Source organism: Pantherophis guttatus, chromosome 2 (assembly GCF_059756535.1).
Source record: "Pantherophis guttatus breed Tessera chromosome 2, ASM5975653v1, whole genome shotgun sequence".
NCBI classification, from domain to species: domain Eukaryota; kingdom Metazoa; phylum Chordata; class Lepidosauria; order Squamata; family Colubridae; genus Pantherophis; species Pantherophis guttatus.
In genome coordinates, this window is record NC_142064.1 from 256,071,740 (window position 1) to 256,082,614 (window position 10,875).

Consider the following 10,875-nt stretch of genomic DNA (forward strand, 5'->3'; position numbering starts at 1 on the left):
GAATAGAATAGAATAGAATAGAATAGAATAGAATAGAATAGAATAGAATAGAATAGAATAGAATAGAATAGAATAGAATAGAATAGAATAGAATTCTTTATTGGCCAAGTATGATTGGACACACAAGGAATTTGTCTTTGGTGCATATGCTCTCAGTGTCCATAAAAAGACAAGATACATTTGTCAAGAATCATAAGGTACAACACAATGATAGTCATAGGGTACAAATAAGCAATCAGGAAACAATATCAATATAAATCATAAGGATACAAGGAACAAAGCTACAGTCATGCAGTCATAAGTGGGAGGAGGTGGGTGATAGGAAAGATAAGAGGATTAATCGTAATAGTAATGCAGACTTAGTGAATAGTTTGACAGTGTTGAAGGAATTATTTGTTTAGCAAAGTAATGGTGTCCGAGGAAAAACTGTTCTTGTATCTAGTTGTTCTGGTGTGCAGTGCTCTATAGCATTCTTTTGAGGGTAGGAGTTGAAATAGGGTAGGAGTAGCATATACTGTTTGTAAATTTTGTCTCTCAGCATGCAAAAGTCAGAAGAAAACAAGAATTTGCTAGCCATGATAAAGCCTCCCCTTGCCCCATTCCATTGTTAGTCATTAAATCCCTAATATTAAACTTAATATTCCTTTGCCATTAAATAATTTACTTTTATTGTTATTATCTTTTCAGACAGTATTCTGCATAGAATAATCTATTTCCATAATTTTCAAAAATAGATGGCTTGACATATATGTTAATATTAAAAATTATAGCATATAAAGGTTTTGGTATATATTAGCCACGACAGATATTAATCATTATACCTTGCAATGATCCTATAGTTACATACTATTAATATTAATGTTTTAAATAATTTTTTTCATTGTATATAAGAATTAATTTCTATTTCAAGACATATATTAATACAGTAACAACCACTTACCAGAAATGGACTTTTTTTTTTTTTTGAAACATCTGAAATGGCCTCTACCACATTCATTTCTCTTTTAAATCAGATAGATGGTGTTTTCAGGGACAATAAACAAAATTATATTCTATTCTAAATAAATTTAAATAAAACACAACCAGGGCTGTGTTTTTCCTGTCATGGTCCTTGGCTTCTTTATTTTTTTTTAGGGATTTCATTAATTTAAACAAAAAGTAAGCAGAAAGATGGTGATGCTGCCACCCAAAGCAAAATGCCAGCCTCCTTTTGAGAGACCAAATTGCGCTCAAGCCATTTTATGAAAGAAAGCTGAAAGCCAACAGGTGGGGACTTGCCCAGGAAGGAAAAAGATGAGAGATCAAAGAGAGATAGAGCCAGATAGACAGATTAAGAGATAGAGATTCAGTAGACTGAAGAGATAGAGATGATAGAGACAGAGACAAAGAGATAGATAGATAGATAGATAGATAGATAGATAGATAGATAGATAGATAGATAGATAGATAGATAGATAGATAGACAGATAGATGATAGATGGATGGATGGATGGATAGATAGATAGACAGACAGACAGACAGAGGCAGATAGACAGAGACAGACAGACGATAGATAGATAGATAGATAGATAGATAGATGATAGATAGACAGACAGACAGAAACAGAAAGACAATAGATAGGTAGATAGATAGATAGATAGATAGATAGATAGATAGATAGATAGATAGATAGATAGATAGGTAGGTAGGTAGGTAGGTAGGTAGGTAGGTAGGTAGGTAGGTAGGTAGGCAGACAGACAGACAGACAGACAGAAACAGACAATAGATAGATAGATAGATAGATAGATAGATAGATAGATAGATAGATAGATAGATAGATAGATAGATAGATAGATAGATAGATAGATAGATAGATAGATAGATAGATAGACAGACAGACAGACAGACAGACAGATCAATGGATGGACGGACAGGAGAGATAGAAAGATCAGTGCATCATTAAGAAAAACATTGATGAGAATGGGAAAATAAGATGAAACAGTTTGACTTCAGCTAAGAGGCAATCCTGTAATTCTCCCTGGCATCACAGACAGTTATTTTGTGAAGAGCACCCCCATCCCTAATTTAAGTCTTTTCCTTAAAGGAAATGAAGATGGGAAAAGACCTAGTACCAGGAAATGGAAACCATTGATATTTTTACAAACAAACAAACAAACAACAACAAAAAAGGACAAAATGAATCACTAGGCTTACGTAGATATCAGGAATTACCTGTCAAATCTGTTGTTTGGAGGTTTAAAGAAAATGTATGGTTCAAATATAGTGATAGTTGTAGATATGATTGCACTAATCAGGAAGTCTCCTGGCTTGTAGTAATTGAATCTATGTTCTTCCTCTTTCTGCACATTCAATGGGCATTTGGTCCTCATTGTACCACAGGGAAACTGGGACACCAGGAGAAGAAGCAGCAGCAGCAGATTTTCACATGTCATGATGGAGATCTTCTGTAGTTCTCTGACACAGGCACCACTGTCTTTGGCCTCAGAGCTGTTTAAGAAAAGTGTCTTGCCAAAGCCGACTTTATTAATAAAGATAAAATGAAATCCGGCACATTAAAATGAGCAAGATTACATCCAGACTTGCCCAGTCCTGCCTAAAGTAGTCTCACATATGCTCTCCATAGTCCTTGTGGACCAAATTTTTAGATATTTTTAATAAGTGTTCATAAATATTTGTCAAATCTGTTGTTGATGGATGGTGCGTATGAGAGATTTACTAGTATGCATGAGGGAAAAAATCTTTGTATGACTCATGGGCATAGTTCTAATTTAAGACTTATCAAAACAACAATTCAGGTAACTTTTTATTCCCTTCACCCAAGAGACTTATTCTTAACAGAATAACAGAATCTGAGAGACATATCTTTGAAAGAAATACATCAATGAATTGAGTAAACTTTTAATGAGCCAAAAAAAAATTATTTTATTTTTTTTAAAAAAATAATTTTATTGAATATACAATTTAAAAACATTAGACTTGGTGCGACTTGTCTGGTACATACTTTTCTAACACTTTTTCTTTCATGTATATTTCAATATAACATCATGCATATTCCACATATACTTTTTATACATTCAATCACACTTCAGTTACATACATATTCCCTTTGTATCTATTCAAATCCAATTTAATCCAACAAATATTTCTTATATTATTTTATTTATTTTTCTCCCCTTTTCTTCACTTTTTGAGAGAATTAGAAACAGAGTCAAAAAGTTTTTATTGATAAAAAAGAATATTTGTTTCCTGCTGGAAATGAGTTACTTTTCTGCTAAGATCTGATTCCCAGACTCAGGAATATCCATACACATCTCCAACTCAAAAGACTGGGTTTGGGTCAGAGCAGGGTTGGGTTCTACTTATCTTTACTACCGGTTCGCAACAGGGCCGTGTGCACCATTCTGCATGCACAGAAGCATTCTGATGACATCGGGTCGGTGGGCGGAGCCTCCCACCAGTTTTGCTACTGATTCTATAGAACCGGTGTGAACCGGGGTCAACCCACCAGTGGGTCAGAGCTGGGTTTCAGCAGGTTTTGACCAGTTCTGGAGAACTGGTAGCGGAAATTTTGAGTACTTCGGAGAACCGGTAAATACCACCTTTGACTGGCCCCGCCCCCATCTATTCTCTACCTCCCGAGTCCCAGCTGATCAGGAGGAAATGGGGATTTTTTAGTATCCTTCCCCTGCCACGCCCACCAAGCCATGCCATGCCCTCCAAGCCACACCCACAGAACCGGTAGTAAACATTTTTGAAATCCATCGCTGGTTTGGGTGCTTGACGCCTATGCAGGATCAGGGTTTAGATATGGCTCAGTTACCTGTTTAAATGATGTTGGCCATATGATCGTACTTTCATTGATGAAGCGCTTGATTTCCAAAGAGGCCACACTTTCTATCGTTCCAATTTTCACTCCAACATGTGATTGGTTGGGAAAGAAGTACTGAAATAAGTTGACTTTTAGCAGGCCAAAAATCCTTTATTGATTGAAAACTGTTACGATATTTTCAGGATCAGACTCAATAAATAAGTTGAGAATTAGAAGTTCAAATAAAACACTGTTTATTTACAGAAGGCATTCTATATTCACTGAATAATCACAGATAGAAGCACAGAAGGAATGCATACAGCTCCTTATATATACAATGGGTGGAGCTAGATATGGGAGTGGTGAAATATGAATACATTAAGTAATGAAGAATAAGTTAACCCCTGATACCCTGATCATGTACTATTTACATAATGAAGAATAAGGCATTTACTTGTGACAAATACCCCTCTAAATGCCGATTCGATATATTACAACAATTACATTCAGATTCAGAACAATATAAAACTTGTAACTTAGAAGTCAAGTATTTATGCTGCTTAGAAGGCAAAGGCTTTGTTAATATATCAGCTATTTGCTCTGATGTTTCGCAATGAACTGCTTTAATAAATCCATCCTGAGATAACTGTCTCACATGTTTGAATTTTATATCTATATGTCTGGACCTTTGTCCAATAGCATCAGATCTAGATATTTCAATAGCAGCCTTGTTATCTTCATGCATGATAAATGGTAAAGTGGGTTTCTTCCAAGTGTCTGATAGTAAGTCATTAAACCATATAAGGTTATTTGAGGCCTTAGACAGACAAACATATTCCGCCTCAGTCGTTGAGGTGGCTACTAAATCTTGTTTACCGGTATACCAGTAAACTGGACAATCGTTAAGGAAAAATATATAACCAGATGTGCTTTTTCTACATGTGGTATCGCCAGCCCAATCCGCATCGGCGTAACATGTGAGGATGGGCTCTTTAACATTATTAGGTTCCAATAGCAAGCAGAAGTCTAAACTATTCTTTAAATATCTTAATATTCTTTTGACAGCTTCCCAATGATATAGTAACGGTTTGCTGACGTGTCTAGACAATAAGTTGAGAGGCAAAGCAATATCAGGTCTAGTCCAATTGGAAATATATAGAAGGGAACCTATGACTGATCTGTAAAGCGTATTATCTTTAAATTCAGGGGATGACTCGTCTGTGTTCTTCAAAAAATCAGTTTGCATGGGAGTGTCGCATGGCTTAGCATTACTTAAATTACATTTATTCAGAAGTTCTATGATTTTGTCTCTTTGAGAAAGTTTGAATCCCCTTTTTGTTTTACTGATTTGAACTCCAAGATACTTATTTACCTTACCTAATGATTTCAAAGAGAAATGTTCGTTTAGTTTTGTTACAAATGTCTCTCTCCTCTCTTTATGTTTACCTATATACAAAATATCATCCACATAAATTAATACAAATTCTAGAGAATCACCCTCTTTTTTGACAAAGAAACAGTTATCAGCAGCAGTAGCATTGAAATTCATAGTTTTGAGTACTTTTACTAAACATTCATACCATCGTTTACCAGATTGTTTCAACCCGTATAAACTTTTGTTTAGTAACCAAGTTTCATTTTTGTTTGAGTATTGACTATGAGGTGCTCTTACATATATTTCTTTATCTAATTTTGCATGTAGATATGCAGTCTGTATGTCGTATTGGAATACATCAAGGTTGAGTGCTGATGCTATAACCAGAGCTGTCTTAACACTCTCGGTTCTTACTGTGGGAGAGTATGTGTCTGTATAATCCTCGGGATATTTTTGTGCATAGCCTTGTGCAACTAGTCTAGCTTTGTATAAGGTGTTGCCTCCCTCTAAGTTTTTAATTTTATATATCCACCTAGTGCCAATAATAGTTTTGTCCTTTGGTGCAGGTGTAGGTGTGAATACATTTAGTTCTCGTAAACTATCCATCTCTTTAGTCATGGCTGATTCCCACTTTTTCTTTTCTTCAGGGGGAAGCTTTAACACTTCCTCATATGTGTTAGGTGTTGATGTTTCTCCATCCATATACATTACATAATCTTTGTATTTGTTTGGCACTTGATTTCTGTTACTTCTGATCGTTCTTTCTGGTTTACTATCATTGTCATGTAAATACCTTGCTTCCTTTTTAGTTAATGAATCTGTCTTTATTTTGTGTTGACTGTTTGTCCATGTTTTGATTTTATTTTTATGTGCGTTGTGATTGTATTCTTCTCTAGTCTTTTTTTCTTGAGGTTTAGTGTCTGGATTGGTATTTGGGAATATTTCATTAAGATGTATTTTAGACCAGTTGGCCTGTTCATGGAACACAGCCGTCCTGGAAACTATAAATTTGTTATTACTATCGATAAATCTGTATCCTTTTGTGCCTGTTTCGTATCCCATGAACCTAAGTCTTCTGGATACGTTCTCACCTTTGCGTCTCAATTGCTTAGGTATGTGTACGTCTGCAGTGACTCCAAATATGTGCATGTGTGCTATTTTTGGTTTCCTATTATACATTACTTCATATGGTGTCTTGTTTACTATGCTGGACCAAGTTCTATTTTGTGTATAATTGGAATATTGTAAAGCTTCTGACCAGAATTGTTTACCTAAGCCAGCATCCTCTAATGTGCATCTAATCATGGTTTGTAATGTTGAGTTCTTTCTCTCTACCACTCCATTTTGGAATGCAGAGAAGGGGCTAGATGTGTAATGTAACATTCCTTTGTCTTTTAGCCATTGGGAGAATTCCTTTGACATGAATTCACATCCCCTATCTGTCATGATTTGTTTTATTTTAATATTATGTTGTGTTTCTACACGTTTGTAAAACTCCTTAAATTTCTGAAAAGTTTCATCTTTGTGTTTTAATGTATAAACAAACCCATAACGACTATAGTCATCCACAATGGTTAGAAAATAATGTTTTCTATATGTGATTGATGGCGTTAATGGACCAACTAGATCCATGTGTACCAAATCAAAATTTTTGTTGGTTGATCTTGTTGACTTTCTGGGTTTGGGACTAGTTTTGAGTTTTGTAGATTTACATACTGAGCATTCCAAATAGTTTTCACAATTTTTTATTTTAACACCCTCAGCATGTTCAGTCATCTTTTGTACTACAGGAAAACTGGCATGTCCTAATTTCCTATGTAAGACATGAGCACACTCATCATGAATTGGTTTACCTATTTTAGGCTTTTTTTCATTGGGTGTGTCTTTGTGATTATGAATTACCTCATGTTCCTCATTGTCACTACTACTATTGCCTCCATTATCTATGTCATTGTTATCTTCCATATTGGAATCAATGTTATGTAACCATCTCTCCTTTGTCATTAAATAAGGTAGACCTCCTTTGATAATCACAGTATCTATACTTATTCTGTTTTTCTCTAATGTTGCTCTTCCTTTTGAGAACACAATATTTATGTCAGAATCTCTGCTTAGTTTTATTGCACTAAGTATGTTATGAGGTATTTCAGGTATTAACAATACCCCCTCTATTTTTCCTAGGCCAGGTAAGATTATATTCCCTCTACCTATGACTTGAACTTTTTCTTGATTAGCTACTTTAATTACAAATTTGTCTTCTACAAATGAAGATAATATGTTTTTATTATTTGTAGTGTGATTAGTTGCTCCAGAATCAATAAGCCAATCGTTGTTCTCTGGTTGTCGTATGTTAGTATTGTCATGTTTGTTTAACCCATTCAGTGAACCAGACCTTCTATCCTTTGAATTATCTCTGCCCCCTCTATGTTCCCTATAGTTGGTTGGACTTCTATATCTATGTCTATCAATGGATGACTGTCTGTTGTGATATCTATTTCTATATTCTGATCTTTGTCTTTCTCTTAGGAGTTTAGGACAATTCCTCCTATTGTGTTCCTTGGATCCACAGTTGTGGCATCCAATTAGTTCATGATATCTTTCTTGAAATGCTACCCTCTTATATTGTTTATGTTCCATGTGATTGTTACAACGACTCCTCCTAGAATTGTCTTCAACTATTAGCTTATTAGATAGATTTTCTATGGATAAATATCCTAAATTGATTGTGTCTAAATGTGATATATAATTATCCCACGATGGGTCTAGTGAGTTCATGATAACACTTTTCATTGTTTGATCTGAAATTATCTCCCCCCCTTAAATGCAGTTCTGCTCTAATTTTGTTTAAAGATATTAAATGTTCACTTATAGTAACCCCTGGCTTTATCCTAGATGAGAAGAAATCTTTAGACATCCTTGTAGTAGTAGCTACACTTTCACTGTGAAACAATTTAAACATGCATTGAATAATTTCTGAGACAGTCAGATTTTGCTTAATACTGTGATACATGGCAGGAGATATACTGGAAATTAATAAGAAAAATGCCCTGTGGTGTAGGTAGTCCAATTTAAGAGTCCAGGGTCTTTTGGGGGGGTTAGTAATAAAGGATAGTAAGTTCTCTTTTATAAAAGCAATCTGAAGATGCTGATACCATTCTTGTAAATTAGTGCCATCAATTCTAAGTTTTGGGAAATCGTTAGGTAAGTCCCCAATATTGTTATCCCCACTACTTACAACTGGGGGTAGTCCATGGTCTCGTAAGTGTTGAAAGTCACAGAATGGTGTGGGTATTCTGTGAATTAGCCTGAGTGGTCCTTCCTCTTCATAATGTCCTCCGTAGTTCTCTGTGTTCATCTGCGCATGCGCGTTGTTCATTTCTCTGTCGAAGTCGCCAGGAGAAGCCTCCGTCGCCGCAGTTCCTTCGCAATGTTCCTCCTCCGATGATTCGGTCTCCGTCTCTACCTTGATCGCTCTGCCGATAGCTGATGCTCGCCTTCTTTCGCCAGAGTCGCTCCGCTCGAAGCTCTCCACCCCTGGAACCGTCTGCGGCGTGGGAGAAAACCTGCAGGGTCCTCTGGGCTCAGGTGTTGTCATCCTTTCTGTACGAATTGAGTTGGATATGTTCTGAGTTGTCTGTTTGCTTGCTTGTCTTCTTTTTGTTTTTGAATTATTGGCTTCCGTCGATTTTTTTGCTATTTTTAAATTTGGACCAAATGTTTTAAATAGTTGTCTCATGGTTGTTTCGACTTTCAGTTTAATAGATGTTTCTTCTGCATCCGTATCTGATTCTTCTGAAAAATAAAGATTTTCTTTACTATTTTTTGTATTGTGTGGTGTTTTTCGCGCCAGAGATTTTGAATGGTGTATCATGATTGGCTCTGCTTCGCTTGTCTCAATGGTCAGTTGAAAACAAGATGGCTGCCATTCAAAATTTTGAGCGGGACCTCTGTTCTTTCTTCTTGTCATTTTTTCTTTTATAGATGGCTCGCTCACCATTTTTGGTTCTTTGAATTCAGCTGTCTCGATGCCATTCTCTCTCACTGCTCCGTTTTCTTTCAAGATGTTTCGGAGTTCCGCGATGAGATTGTAGTCATCCTTTTGTTTTTTTAGTATCTTCAGTATCTCTGATCTGAGATTGTTGCTTTCTATTTCTTTATCGTTCTTGAAGTTTTCTTTCTTAGACATGTTTATTTTTATTGAGTCAATTCAACCATCCTCTGCTACCAGATTGTTACGATATTTTCAGGATCAGACTCAATAAATAAGTTGAGAATAAGAAGTTCAAATAAAACACTGTTTATTTACAGAAGGCATTCTATATTCACTGAATAATCACAGATAGAAGCACAGAAGGAATGCATACAGCTCCTTATATATACAATGGGTGGAGCTAGATATGGGAGTGGTGAAATATGAATACATTAAGTAATGAAGAATAAGTTAACCCCTGATACCCTGATCATGTACTATTTACATAATGAAGAATAAGGCATTTACTTGTGACAAAAACAACATCAATTTTTTTTTGCTGGAAATGAGTTGATCCCCCCCCCCTTTTGTTTCTTTCATTATAGCATAGCCAATTCTTCCAAATTTTTTGTTTAATTCAAAACACCGTGAATTGAGATTGGTGTCTTCATCTCAGCACATAATATTTTCACAGTAACAGTCAGAAAAGTCTGGATCACGTGCAGAAAAGAAGGGGATTGGAGGCTAAATCATGAGGAACGGCTGCAGGAATTGTGTATGTCTAGTTTAATGAGAAGAAGGACTAAGACTGACATGATAGCTGTCTTCCAATATCTCAGGGGCTGCCACAAAATGGAGGGGGCCAACCTATTCTACAAAGCACCTGAAGGCAGGACAAGAAGCAACGGATGGAAACTAATCAAGGAGAGAAGCAACCTAGAACTAAGGAGAAATTTCCTGACAGTGAACACAATTAATCAGTGAAAGAACTTTCCTCCAGAAGTTGTGGATACTCCATCACTGGAGGTTTTTAAGAAAAGATTGGTCGACCATTTGTCTAAAATGGTATACGGTTTCTTGCTTGATCAGGGGGTTGAATTAGAAGGCCTCCAAGGTCCCTTCCAACTCTATTATTCTGTTAAAAGAGGGGAAGGAGAGTATTTGTATGAGCAAATTACTAAGTCCAAAGTTATAACTGAGAAAACCAATAATATGAAATGAAAAGTAACAACATACCTCACACTCAACCTTCAACATGATTGACAAATGATTTCCCCTCATGTAAAAATTATATTGAGCAACCTCAAGTGGCCTGACATGGCTGCTGCTGTTCCGCTGGTGTGAGTTAGCCTTTGAAGTGAGTAGACGGAGGAAAAGAAGTTAAATTTTGGACTTGCAGAACAGGTGTCAGGTCCCAGATATTTCTACAGGGATGCTGGCATTTTGGTGGGAGGATAGGGGGAGGAATGGAATGATCTGTATATGATGTTTCTGTTTCTTTTATTACTGTGTTAATCTCTATATGAAGTTTCTTTTTCCCTGCAATGATGTAGTGTGGGAGGGGTTTTGGTTAGCATTGCTTTAAATAGCTGCTTTTAAGTGAGAAGCTTCAGTTCTTGCCTAGATCTCTTGTTATCACAAACCTTCCAATAAAAGCTCCTTTTGGAACAACTGCAGTTTCAAGAGTCCTGCTTTCTTGGGAAGATTGGCAAGACCTTACAG